The sequence below is a fragment of the Python bivittatus genome, unplaced genomic scaffold, assembly GCF_059951505.1.
Source record: "Python bivittatus isolate LINGU-HERP-01145 unplaced genomic scaffold, Pbiv_v1 ctg000160_np1212, whole genome shotgun sequence".
Taxonomy (NCBI): domain Eukaryota; kingdom Metazoa; phylum Chordata; class Lepidosauria; order Squamata; family Pythonidae; genus Python; species Python bivittatus.
Window position 1 is genome coordinate 3,593,386 of NW_028277076.1, and position 13,526 is coordinate 3,606,911.

At 42.3% G+C, this 13,526-nt stretch overlaps 1 protein-coding gene across 5 annotated transcripts in view; it reads left to right on the forward strand.

Moving 5' to 3' along the window:
• Positions 1-2,651: 2,651 nt before the first annotated feature.
• TNC (tenascin C) overlaps positions 2,652-13,526 on the forward strand; it is a 55,115-nt gene continuing 44,240 nt past the window's right edge. For 3 of the 5 annotated variants that reach the window (XM_088146948.1, XM_088146950.1, XM_088146951.1), the window contains exon 1: positions 8,326-8,622. The gene's annotated coding sequence lies outside the window, so the exon portion shown is untranslated. Of the gene's footprint in view, positions 2,821-8,308; positions 8,623-13,526 lie in introns of those variants that run through there. The other 2 variants (XM_088146949.1, XM_088146952.1) reach the window with 2 other exon arrangements.

Here is a 13,526-nt window from a genome sequence, read left to right on the forward strand (position 1 = left end):
ATTCCCTCAAACACGGACATGAGGAAGGTATTGGGGGAGGGGGGAGCAGTCAACTCAGTTTTGCAAGCCAGAGAATGCAAAAAAGCAAAGAGGCTTTTTCTCCTCAGAGAGCTGAGTGGTTGGGATCAACAATGATTCAGTTGTGGTCACATCAAAGATGTGTTGCAGTACATCTTGGCCAGACTGCGTGGATGTGGACCAGACCAAAGTTTAATTGAAAACATTTGAAAAGGGTGAAAGATTGCATTTACCAAATTGGGGTTGTGCATTTCTTAAGTGAATGATGGCAGAGGTGTTATCTGACCCCATACTGTTTGGAATGCCTCAATAACTTTAGCACAAGTGGGGCAACCGGAGTTCATGCCAAATGCTCTATGCTCAAGACTTTGGTATTATTTGCTGACTTCATGGCCTCTGGTGTTTGGTGGTTACTCACGTATTCTCACAGTGGTTCCAAAGCAAAGTAACATGTGAACTTACCATGATGTGCACACATGAACAGCAAAAGAGTGTTCATATCCCCATCTTCCCAGACTGGTTTAGGAATAGGGAACGTGATGTGCAAGAAAGAGCTGAGAGGTGCAGGGACGATGTGCTCTTACCCTTTCCATGAATGGGAAAGAGAAACAGCTACTTAGTGGGAAGGCGATATGTGTTCTCATGTATCATACAAATGACTCTATCTTCAGATCCCATCCATATAGCTGATTCACCCCTTTCCCCCCGCCAGTTTACTATATATGTTTGTTTAAAGGCATCATTTTCTGCCATGATTAGAGACCCCTCCCTTTTCTGTTTCAGTGTCTCTTGGAGTGTGTGTGTGTGGGTGCGTTTAGCTTACATGATTATTGGAGGTGCAGTGTTGCTGGTTTTTGGCTATACCCCTTTCCATCTCCTCGGAGACCCAGTCTTCCCAATTTAATGAGGTTCATGGCAGGAATTCCCTTGGGAATTAATGAATGCATGGGAAGGCCGGGAGATCACAGAGTGTTGGAGAGAGGATTGTGCAATGAAATCAGGACCTTCCCACACAACCCTTGGTCATCTTGCCTGCAAATAAGTGCAAGGAGACCACGCTCCATCCAAACTTTCTCTTCCTTTGAAATAAATTGGGGTAAAATGTAGAATTTCTCCACGTGGCACTCTTCTGGATGTGGTCACTCTATTCCAGTAAAGGGTTTCAATATTTGTTCTGAAGAAACAAATACCTTCTAGGATCATGACAAGGAATTGCTCCTTCCCTTCCCTTCCCTTCCCTTCCCTTCCCTTCCCTTCCCTTCCCTTCCCTTCCCTTCCCTTCCCTTCCCTTCCCTTCCCTTCCCTATAATATTGATTTCCACCCAGCAAATGAAGTTTTAACTTCTCCTTTTAATATGCATTTTTCCAACTGCTCTTTATTTATCTTCCAGATGTTGCATTTAGCTTTGCCTTGTTCAGTATCTTCTCTGTTCCTTGGAAGGAAAAATTCTCTGGCCTCAGCATCTTCCCTTCCCTTCCCTTCCCTTCCCTTCCCTTCCCTTCCCTTCCCTTCCCTTCCCTTCCCTTCCCTTCCCTTCCCTTCCCTTCCCTATTAGAGCTGTAACCCTAGGCTTGCATTATAAGAAAGCTTTCCTCCTTGGTCTTGCTGTGAGTTTCTTGAACGTGTCTGTTTAATTTAGTGGCAAGGTGTGAAGAATTTATCATTCATTTTTATGGACATGTTCAGGTTCACTAGATTGTCTGATTTATTTAAAACACCAGTAGACCTCTGACTGATGGTACAGCTACCTACCGCTTTTGATGATAGATTTCCAATCCACCAAAGCAGTAAATCAACAGCTTACACAGAAGATTATCAATAATTCGGAAAAGTTCTCCACAGAATGTGCTGCTGGCTTACCTCCACCTCCATGTTCTATAAATATATTTTGTTCTAATGCCAGATGTAATTCAGCCAGATCCAGAAATTCTTTATCTGAGCTTTGTTTGATTCCTTATTATGACAATAATACAAAGCTTTGAGACAAAACTCTAACCCAGCAAAGAAGAAAGGAACAAGGGGAAAGGAAGTCATGAGCATGGGATCTGAAATTATTTTGAAAGAAAAGGATACAAAAACAAAGGGAAAATCATATGACATCTAAAAAAAGAATGGGGAGATTAAAAGGAATAAAAGGAGGGGAAACATTAGCCCTAAAAATTATACCCATTGTCAAACATGTAGAAGACTATGCCAAGTCTGGAAATAGTACTAGATTAGTATAGAGGCCTGTGTTATAAACGGGAATTACAAACTGGCCTATGATAGATAGATAGATAGATAGATAGATAGATAGATAGATAGATAGATAGATAGATAGATAGATAGATAGATAGATCATATATGAGTCTGTGTGATTAAGAACTTTCTACAGATCAGGTTAGAATGTTTTGAACTATGATGTGTAACCGAAGCAAAGAAAATTCCATCACGCTTGCACTGGAATGAAAAGAAGAAGGCATTTCTGGCAACCCTTCCAAAAGCTGCCATGATTTCAGCAAATCCGTCAGTGAGTCATATTAACACAGGAACGTTGTATGTTGCCTTCTATGGAGACTTCTCCCTGGGCAACGCTGACTGGCAATCACTCTTTGCTAGGTAGGCATTTTTCAAAGGTTGAACCTGAAGCCTGCAAAGCAGGGTCTCTCTCTGAGCTATGAACCCTCTGCCTTTTTGCAGCAGGGCAGGAAAGTTGGAGGAGGCAGCTGGGAGGAATCCGCAGGCATTGGGACCAAGGGGACATCAGCCTGACAGTGTATCCTAGCAACAACAGGCACACCTGGAGGCCTGAGTAATAGCAGGTAAGACCTGATCAAATGCTGAAGGAAGGAGTGACGAAACGGAGGGATGTTTTGAAGGAATGGGAGATGGTCAGGAGAACCAAGGAGATACAGTTGAGAGTGGTGAATCTCAAAAGAATGATTTATCACTGACTCCTTTCTGAATCTCTAAGCTGGAGACCCTGCCCATCTTTGATTATACTCAATGCCTTGGGTATATATTTTCTATCCCTTCTCGGTGGGAGTTCATTTGATGGAGAGAGCCAACTGGTAAGTAAGTTTCTGGGGCTGGGTGTGGGAAATGGAATGGTTGACTGTATGACAGATGCATTATTCTTTAACTACTTTTCACCAAAGCATTTTTATTCTCAGGAACTTAAGAAGAGATATTAATTCAGACCAGATACAACAAAACCCATGATGCAGCATATTCCCAAGGAAACATGCATGTACACAAATATTTAACACCTTCATATCTTGCTTTTGCATGTGGATAAAAGCCACCTGGAGTCATTTTGTAGTGTCTGATGTGATACACTTTAAAGAGCTTTGCTATTTGACTTTGGAGATTTCTTAGAACCTGTTTGGAATCTATCTTCAGATTGAAGCACAGCCTTATTGAGGCCTTCAGACTGACACAAAGATTCAAAAGGTTCACATATCCCAATTTTTTTTCTGGACTTTGAATAGAAGAATTAAATCAACTTGATTTGATGCTTCTAACTGGGGTTGAACTGAACCGACCCAGCTTCTGAAATTCTGAATAAATCTGTGCGTCCTTATTATTTCATACTTCAGTGGGAAACTTTACATGAATTGAAGGAAACTCCAGATTAATGTGGAAAGGAGAAATCTGAGATTTGAAATCCTTGCAGTGGTAGCAGTATGGGACCAGGTGGACTATAGGCATAGTATATTTCTAGGGCTAAATAAATTCTGATGTTCTCTGCATGGACAATGAAGTAGCAATGATTTGTTTTGTTTTTTTAAAGAAGAAATAGCTGAAGAGTTAAAACTTACCATGACAGTTGGGTGCTTGCACTAAGTAAGGGATGGTTATCTCTTACCCCAGGTATCACTGTTATGCATGATCTGCCAGCGGAGATCATCTTGTACCCACGTACCATCTGGTTTCCCTCGTAATGCTGTGAATTTAAGGTGCATCTATGGCAGGTCACTGAGGGCCAGCCATGTTTTACACTAGCAGTCATCTTCCCCATAAGGTGCTGGAATAAAAGAAAAGTTGTGTTCCCACTGTGTACTTCAACTCAATGGGGGAGAGGGCATCTGCTATTACTTCAATGCTTCCCAGCTCTTCAAATAAGATGTCAACTTTCTCTCATGTCCAAAGACAATGCAAAAATCATTTTGTATGGAGGATTGTATGTCAAATCTCACCATTCCTTCTTCTTGTTTAGCCAAAGGGGCTCAGTGAAATATTTTGTTGTACCTTATTACACTTAGGTTTGCCTTGATGGACACATTGACTGATTCAAGCTTTTGACTGGATTTCATTACTAGAGTACCTGTCCCAGGTAATGAGATGGTCTGGCACTGCAGGCAAAGGAGAAGTTTTTGGTTTTTGGAATTTCTCCCTAACCCTTTCCTTTGAGGGTAGATAAACCGATGACAGCTTAATTCAGAGATGCCAAAACTTTCCCCTCATCCACCCATCTTCGCATTCATAACTTAGCCGATGGAGCAAGTTTGGGATATAATTTCACACGGATGCAATTGTGGGGCTCGAATCTCCTGGAAGAGAATTAGGATGGCAGCTGCCTTAAATTGGTGGGGAGAGGAATCAGCCACATAGAAAGTAATCCCATCTGCTTGGAGGTTTCCTTTGGTCCCCAGAGAAGACCAAGTAGGATATGAGTAGAGATGTGTATACTGCTATGGTGGAAATGTTGAAAGAAACACCAGCACTTATATCTTCCTGTGCTCTCTTTGCTGGCCAAGAGTAAGCTTACCAGCAGTGGCCTCTCACCATAATAAAAGTTACTGGAGAACCATGCATAATCCAGGAAAAGGAATCCATAGGAGATGGTATATTTCTGTTGAGTGATCAGGAAGTTTCCACTGTTCTTAATATGCCAAGTGTGTGTATATATGCTTCTTTCCAAGGATATCTTATTCCCATTCAAATTATTAGCAGCAAGTACAGGAGCTCTCAAAGGCATTTCTTTATATAACTTCCAACATGGCCGTGTATTTAAAATGTTTCGCCCTATGAAATGAATCCCCAAAATGCTGTAGCTAAAAATTAAATTAGGCCTCTGTTTTCCCTATGAGCAAAAATATTGAACTGATAATCCGTTTCTACATCTAGATTATTCAGAAGTCGTTCATAATGTACTTAAGGCTGTCTCTAGAAATCTGCTTGGGTAATATTGCCTAAATCACTCATCCGTGTATGCATCTGTGTCAGTGTATGCATATTTATGTTTGTACGTACGCACACATAGAAAGTAGACAGAAATGAGAAATACGTATCTGTCTCTTGTCCATGAATGTTCAACTCTTCTGTACATTCATGAAAAAGCATACAACATGGAAACCATGGTTAAGGCAAATTCTTAGCAAACCACTACCTCTAAGAGCTGAATTAGGCCCTATTGTTGAAGCAACACCTGTATATCACCGGAGCTCTCCCTGGTCCTGTAAGATGTGCTGCTTCTCTCCTATCAGAGATCCTGCCATTAAATGATTCTAGCTAATATGGGCTAAAATACGTCCTGCAGTTTCCCAACATTTTGGGAATAACACCCCTTATTGCTGGGGTGCTTTTTGAATCTCTTCTGGGCTTTTTTAGGAGGTATCTTCATACTTGCGAGGTGGTAGAAGGTAGACATCCCCTTCCCTCTGCAACTTGTCTGGATGTCTCATTATTATTATTATTATTATTATTATTATTATTATTATTGGAGGAAGGGTCCCCAGAGGATTTGTCTCCTTACTTCCCTTGAAACTTCATTGAAGCCCAGAAAGCAGGAAAGTCGCAGACTATCTGAGAGTTTATTAAACAAGGCCAAATAGACACTGACGCACATTCCTTATAAATAAAGGTATACAAGTAATCTCTTATGAGAATTTGATTCTCAGAAAATAGACTTAATCATTCCACTTCAATAATTTTCCAAGGGTAGTAACCCCCACCTACACACACAGACACATGCATAAATCATGAGCCCAAACTAGTCCTTTGCTAAGCTAATGACTCCAAGATGTGTTCATAAGATGGAAAGGAGAGCTGTACATAAAACTATCCACTGCCTCTGCTTTGAGAGTGAGCCCTTCGTTTGAACTGTGGGGCAGTTTAAAAAGTTTCTGGGTGGCTTATTATTATATTTTGATCTGTTGAAGGCTAGTTGAAGGAGTGCAAAGGCAACTGAGCTGCGTACAGAGGGCTGATTTCAAACAAGGACAGAGTGTGAGAGAAATTTGAAAGTAGAGGCCAAGGTTAACGATGGAACACAGAAAGTGGCTTTACCAATAGTCTATTAAACTCAGTATTATTGACCCTGACTATAGCAGCTGTCCTTGAGTTTTTCTCAGCCCTTCCTGAAGACCTGGGGGTGAAATCTGGGACCTTCTGCATGTAGATCATGTGATCTAAGCTATACCTCTGTGTTTGGAGGCCAGATACATCCAAATTAGCTGGAGATTGTCTTCTCCAATGTAACATTGAATTTCTTATCCAGGGGATAGGGACTATCTCAGGAACATCTTCAGAAAAAACATGAATTCTCATCTGTTTTAACTCAGTGCTACTTGGAACTTAGATAGGCCAGCAAATTGGGGTATTTGGACCTTACATTGGATGCAATTTGATGGAGCCTTGTGCCCAGAGAAAGGAAAGCAATTATTAGCAGCCAGGATGTCAAAACAGCCACACACAGCACTGTCCCAACTGCCCATCAATCAATGCTGAAGGAAGAGATTCATCCCATCCCAATATGTTAATTTATACCTTCAAAAGATGTCTTCTAACAATGCAGACAGCTAGCTTCCTGCTCAGGGATGTCTGAAAAGTACATTCCTTTTCACCAGCCCAGTCACAAACACTGAATTTGTATCTTTTCATCTTCCAAAGAGAAAAAGGTCCCGTTTGGTTCTGAAACTTCAGCATCCAAAATCCGGTTTGGTTCCACTACGCATCCAGAATGATGAAAGCACAGAGGCCATTTTAATATATTTTTACACTTTAAAGGTGCATTAATGAAATCCGGGTGAAGATTCAACTCAGTAGTTCGATCTCAAGCCGGTTTGCATTTCCAGATTGCCCTAACTTTCCAGTTTAGATTAGATTAAATTGGATGGGATGCAGCAGATCGATTCCAAACATGAAATGGATGTGATTTTCAGAATCAAAATACTGGTTCAAATCTAATACATTCGAAGATCCCAAGCACACCTATCCAGCTGCTTCTAGAAGCCAACAAGTCTTGTGAAGCCCTTTGAAGACTTTGCACAGATTCTGCTGTTAAGTCTGCCGAAATGGAAGTGTCTGTCCAGTGTTGTCTGAACTGAGAAGCTAAGCAGGGTCTGATGGATTAGCATTTGGAGGAGAAGCCACCAGAGAACCCCAGGGATGTAGCCTAGCCTGGGAGTTTGAAAAATCATCTCAGAACAAGGGAACCCACTTCTGCGTGTTCATTAAGAAGCAACATGAATGCTTTCATCAAGAGTTCAAGCATTGCTCAAAAGAGACTTTATCTTTTAACTGTTAGGTAGATGCATCGGAAGAATGCAAGAATTCCATCAAAGTGACGAAATGAATATCACAGCACCACAGTGCAAACTCCGCCCCTTTTGTAGGTACACACAGCATCACGATGGACATACAAGAGGGGCCGAGCTTGGGTTGGAGTGGCATGGTTGTTTTTTCATCATGTCAGTTCATAAGCTGAGTCCCTTGAGTGTGCCCAGTGTGGTCAAGTGACATATCATGACATCCTGAAGCATCTTCCTCCTCTTCCTCCTAACAGATTTCGTCTTAAGCTCAACATACTTCTCCACCAGGGCTGTCAAATAGCTACTCAATAAAAAGAGCGATTCTGCATCTCTTTTCACAATGCCTCAACCAGCAGGCAGGAAAATGCTGCTTGTCACAAACATGGAACAAGACAGAAAAGATGGGATGGAATTTTTGATCAGTAGGATAAACAAAAGAGGCATGGGGGAGGGAAAAAAGGACACATGTGTAACACATGTGGATAGTGGAGTTGATCGGAAGGTGTTGGCGTATCCCCGCAGCTGAGAAATCCTGCATGTCTTTGGTGGGAAGAAACGTAAATGTTCAAAACTTGAACTATGCTGTGTTCGGTGGAGAACCACCCACTGCTAAAACTCTGGGGGAAATCCTTCCTCCTCCCCCTTGAGTCATTTGCAAACTTGAAGTGACTTTCCTATTCGCACATGCCTCGGTGCAGCAGGAAAAAAAAAGGGGGAGGTGGTCATTCCTCCTTCTGGCCATAAACTACATGCAAATGCTCTTGGGTGTCTAGTCCTATATATATAAGCATGTGCCTGTGTAATTTCAGAGGGAAGCTGTGTCTTTAATTTACTGACAGTCTGTGCCTCAAAGGCATCCCATTACAGTGGAATGAGCTAAGAAGGATCTAGATTCAGCTATATAAACCAACAGAAGCTGGGAGCTTTAACTGCATTCGTGCTACTCCCAAACTCTCTCCTTTCTTGCTTCCTGACCTACAAGTATACCTAGATGGGGCAACTCAGCTGACTTAAAGAGCAACAAGAATCATAACATTCCATGGAGATTTGACCAAGTGGGAAGAACAAATAGATAAAGAAGGCAAGGAGGTAAATCTCTCTTTCTTCCTCCCTCTTTCCCCCTCCCTCCTCCTCCCACAAGGCTGTGAGTTTTGGGAGTGGGGAAAATGGGGATTATTCTGTACCAATGTTCCTTTTGAAAAACGGATCGGAATCATCGAAAACCTATGCGATTCAGGTTTCACTTTGGTGAGGTTTAAAGTCTGGGAGAGTCAGGGACACGTTATTCCAATTCTGTTTCGTTTTCTCATGTTGGATGGAATTAGACCTCGGTTGCCAGGTTGCTGCTGGGGATGCATGAATGAGCCACGGGATGAAAGGAAGAGCCACCCAAATTAATATAGCAAAGCAAACAGTGAGGGTTGGTGCTGAAATTAAGAGGGGGGATTGTGTGAGTCCATCCGGCTGTCCTGACTTGGGTGCCTTTCTCAGTCTTTTAGAAAGGGTGGTGATGTGATATCAGGGGAAGTTTAGCCCCCAAAGTGCCAGTCTGACTTGTTGTACAAAGTTGCCTTTCTGTAGCCACTTTCTGTCCTGTGCTTGGATGGACATCAGCTTCTTCTCAAAAGCGAAGAAAAAGCCCGTCCGCCTTGCAGACTGAGAAATTGGAACAGGCAACTCAGCCCATATCTTTCATTTTTCCTATTCTTTTTTCCAATTAAAACCAGAGGATGGTTTCTCACACAACTAAAACACATGCACACACACACACACACACACACACACACTTGCAAATGCAGAATAGGAACAAGCTGCTAGATCCTCTCTGAGCAGTGTGCCATTCCTGTGCTTTATTTGGTCCCACGTGTGCTTTTTTGCACCCTGACTGGTTGAATGGTTTGTCTGTGCAAATGTGACAAGGCAGGGGAGATGAGCTGAATGAAAAAAGAGCCAGCTCTGTAGCATTTGGCTTCGCTTCTAAACTCGCCTGACATGTGTTTTGTGCTTCTGTGGCAGATTGTGGATTGTATCTACAGAACATTTCCATTTCTTTCAAGGAACTTCTTACAATGTGACATTATATAGTCCAGCTTTGCAGTAAGGGTGTCTGATTCTGAGGATGTACAAATAAGCTCCCGCCAAATCCAATAGGGCTTGTTCTTGAGTAAACCTTTGTAGCCTTAAGTCTTTAATTTAGAGTGGACAAATGCAGTTCAATAGTCTTAGGTGTCATCCACTTTGGGAAAGGCCACCAGATTGTGCCTCTGTGAAGTTTGAAGGTTACTTGTTCTTGCAAATATGTCAGGAAAGATGAATGGATGTTTGGTAAGTCACTGCCTTTTGCTCTTCAGGGAATAAAAGGAATGCTAGGCATATTAAAGATCTTCTTAAAGATCCAAAATATGTATCCTTCTAGAAGTTATCTGATTACAACTCCCATCTGTCCCAGCCAACAGTCAAGGCTGATGGGATCAGGAATCCAACATCTGAAGGACTCCATTTTGGTCACCCTTCCTGATGGAAGAGTTTTGTAGCCTGTTCATTAGAATTCCCAATCGGAATAAGGTGGGAAGTTAGCTCCCCTTATTCTTACCTAAGTCTGCCAGCACAGAAACATAAGACTTACCTATTTCTGTATAATTCATATAGAGTGAGCTTGTCACTATTTCTTCAGTGGTTTCTGAGAATGCCTGAATAAAAATCTGCCATGAAGACAATTAAGTTGTAGCTCTGTTGCATTTTTTTTTTACTCAGAAATAACTCCCATTGAATATGAGTAGGCAAGTGGGGAGTGGAACTGTCAAGAAACTCTTAAATGTGGAAGGAAGTGAGGCTGCTACTTATTCTCCCATCCCTCCTTGATCAACTAAATCCTGATCTCTCCCTCCAAGACAGTTGCTGACATGGCTTCCGAAACCCTTTGTCTGAAGCGGGCAACTAGTAATTTATTTATGACGCACACTTAGATCCATCGGATGCCTTGAAAAACAAGGGGTTCTGTTTGCATTGGTGAAAATGCAGCCCTGAATGTTCTACTGTGCAACTAAGGAGTCGAGAGAGGAGTTCTGGAGCTGTCTTGCAATTGACCCACTGACTCTAAATACCCCCTAGAGATGACTAGCAGTGGCAGGATATAAGCATAAAAAGGAAGCAACCCTTCTATTCATTAGATGCGTTGAACAGAAGCACTGCATCTGTCCTCTGTTAGGATAACCCTAGTCTGACCCCAGTCAAATCTTAGGAGAAAGACCTGTAGGCATATATATGATGATCAAAACATCGTGTGTAGGCATTCTTCTTGTGATCCCCTAGAAACTAGGAGGCCATGAGTTCTAGTCCTTCCTTAGACACAGTAGCCAGCTGAGAGATTTGGGGCCAGTCACTCTCTCACACAGCCCGATCCACCTCACTTAGTTGCTGTTGGGAATATAGGAGGACGGAGCATTATGTATGCCATCTTGAGTTATAAAAAAAGAAAGGTAGGGTAGAAATCTAATAAATAAATAGTTAGGAACATGGATCAGTTTATAACATATATTTTGTAGAGCCCAGTGGCAAAGCCTGCCTTGTGTGTTGTGCCATATGAGAGGGTAAGTTGGGTGAATATGCATGTTTGATTAATCTTCCCACAATAACATGTGTACAGATTCTTCCTTACAGAAAATTAGAACATCATGGAGGTTAGGATAAACATCATTGCCATGCCAAAGTTTTGGTGGGCATAGACATAGAACAGCACTAGACGTAGCACAGGATGGTACAATCTAATGAAGACAATCTGTGAAGTATTAGGTTGGAAAGGGCTGAAAAAGACCACTCTGGGTCTAGAACCAGGATGAGGAATGTGTGATCCTTCAGATGTTTCAGAACTACAGCCCCCAGCATCCTTCATTATTATCCATAAGGAGGAGTTGAAGTTTAGCAATATTTGGAGGGCATCCAGAAGTCAATCACATCTGGCGTAAAGAATTTGTAGAATTGTCAGTAGAATTTGAAGCTCACTTCTAGAACTAAAAGTTCTTTCCTATACAGTTTGACCAGCATGATGGTTAACTAGCTTCCATGAACTTTCCGAGAAGGTTGAAGACATGGGAGAGAAATGAGAGGACAAAGCATAAAATTTAGGATCTGAGCTTCATCAGGAATTCTGGAGATGAATATGCACAAGAAATATAGCCAGAGGCAGGATTAATTTGAGCCAAGGGGTTGATTTTCCCCAGCCCCCTTCTTACTCTCCTCAAGATCAAATAGATTACCATATTTGGAGTCTGGAAGGAGTTTTTCTTACTTGCTGGAATTTTATTTATTTATTTATTTGTTAGTTCACTTTATATAGCTGCCTGCTTGACATACAACTCAGGGCAGCATACATCATCAATGAACAGCAACTGACTCTTTGGGGCGGGGGGGGGAGAACAACAAAACAGTGAACAAATAAAAACAAAACATGAAAACCTAAGGGCATAAAGTGCCAGAAAAAATTCATTCAAAGGGACCATATCACTCTCTATCCCAGTACCTGGGGAAAAGAACCAGATCTTTAATGCCTTTTAAAGGCAGGCAGGGTTGGGCCAACCAAATCTCAGGTAGGTAGGGGATGTTGTTCCAAAGAGCAACAGAGAAAGCACATCTCTTGGGTCCTGCCAGATGACATTGCTTAAGTGATGGCAGCCAGACCATGCTGACTCCCTCAGATTTTACTGGACAGGTAGAAATAATTCGAGATAGACAATCTCACATGTAATCCAGACCTGTGCTAGGAAGAGTTGCCTATCAAGTGCCTTTCAGTACCGCAGCTCCATTTCACTCATAGCTCTTGACAACAGACTTGATTTCATAGGATGGATGGAGATGGACTTGACTTCAGAGGATGGTTGGACCAAATGGGGACTGGGGACTTCCAACTCCACAGGATCTTATTTCAAAGTGGTCTCCCTCTTTCCACTTACAAATAATATGTACCAATTCTCCCTTCCAAAGTTGCTCTTGCCCTGAGACGAGGATTCTGTTTTTCCACCTCATTTCCTCAATTGGCCATTGTGCCAGACAACTGGTTTGAGATAGTGTTTTGAGCTATCTTTGTTCATGTGGGCAAAGCAATCATTCCTGGGGTAGCTTTCTTCTTATTCTTCTCTCCATCTTTCCATAGCCTCCTTGGCTGCACCTGCTTCCCACTTAGCGAAAGCCCCGGGGAAATTTCCATCCTGAGGACTTTCCTTGGGGTTGAGTGGAAGTGTGGGAGGTGTGCAGACCCCTGGAATTATTATTTCCTCCATCTTTCTACCTTCTGGTGTCCTCGGATGACAAATCTTGAGATTGAATAGAAATGTGGGAAGCCAAGGAGGCTGCAGACAGCTGGAGACATGGTTACTTAATGAGGGACAGGACACTCACCACCTTCCTTGGCCCCTTAAAATAAGTAAAAGGCAACCTATCTATGAGAACTCCACCTTTCTCTCTCTCTTTCTCTCTCCTCCACTTAAGGAGGGTTTTCTCTCTCCCTCCTTTTTTATGAGACTGCATGAGAAAAGGGGACAGGGACAAGGAACATGATTACATGTCCAGCACAGGACTACCTCCTGTAGTTCACAACACAAATGGAAAGGCACTATGAATCGAGGATGGGAAGACGGAGAACGATTCAGAGTGAGCAAGCAAAGAATCCCATTGAGGTAATCTTTGGGTTTCCCCTTGCCAACAGAAGAGATGGAGAAGGAAAGAGCCTTTTTTTTTTTAATGTATTCAAGGAAACTTTCAGTCTGGCTGCTGCATTTTCTTCCTCTCAGACACTCCTTGTCCAGGGTGAATTTGTTCCACATGTGGGAAAAATTAAACCCGGGCATCCGTCCAAGAAACGGTGAATCTGCCCCCACTTTCCCAAGTATGATGTAAATAAGCAGAGAGTGGGGCGTTCCTTTCCTTGACAAGGGGGTGTCTGTCTAGCTAATAGGATGCACAAGGAAAAACAGGCTCCCCCCTCCCTATTTGTCTTG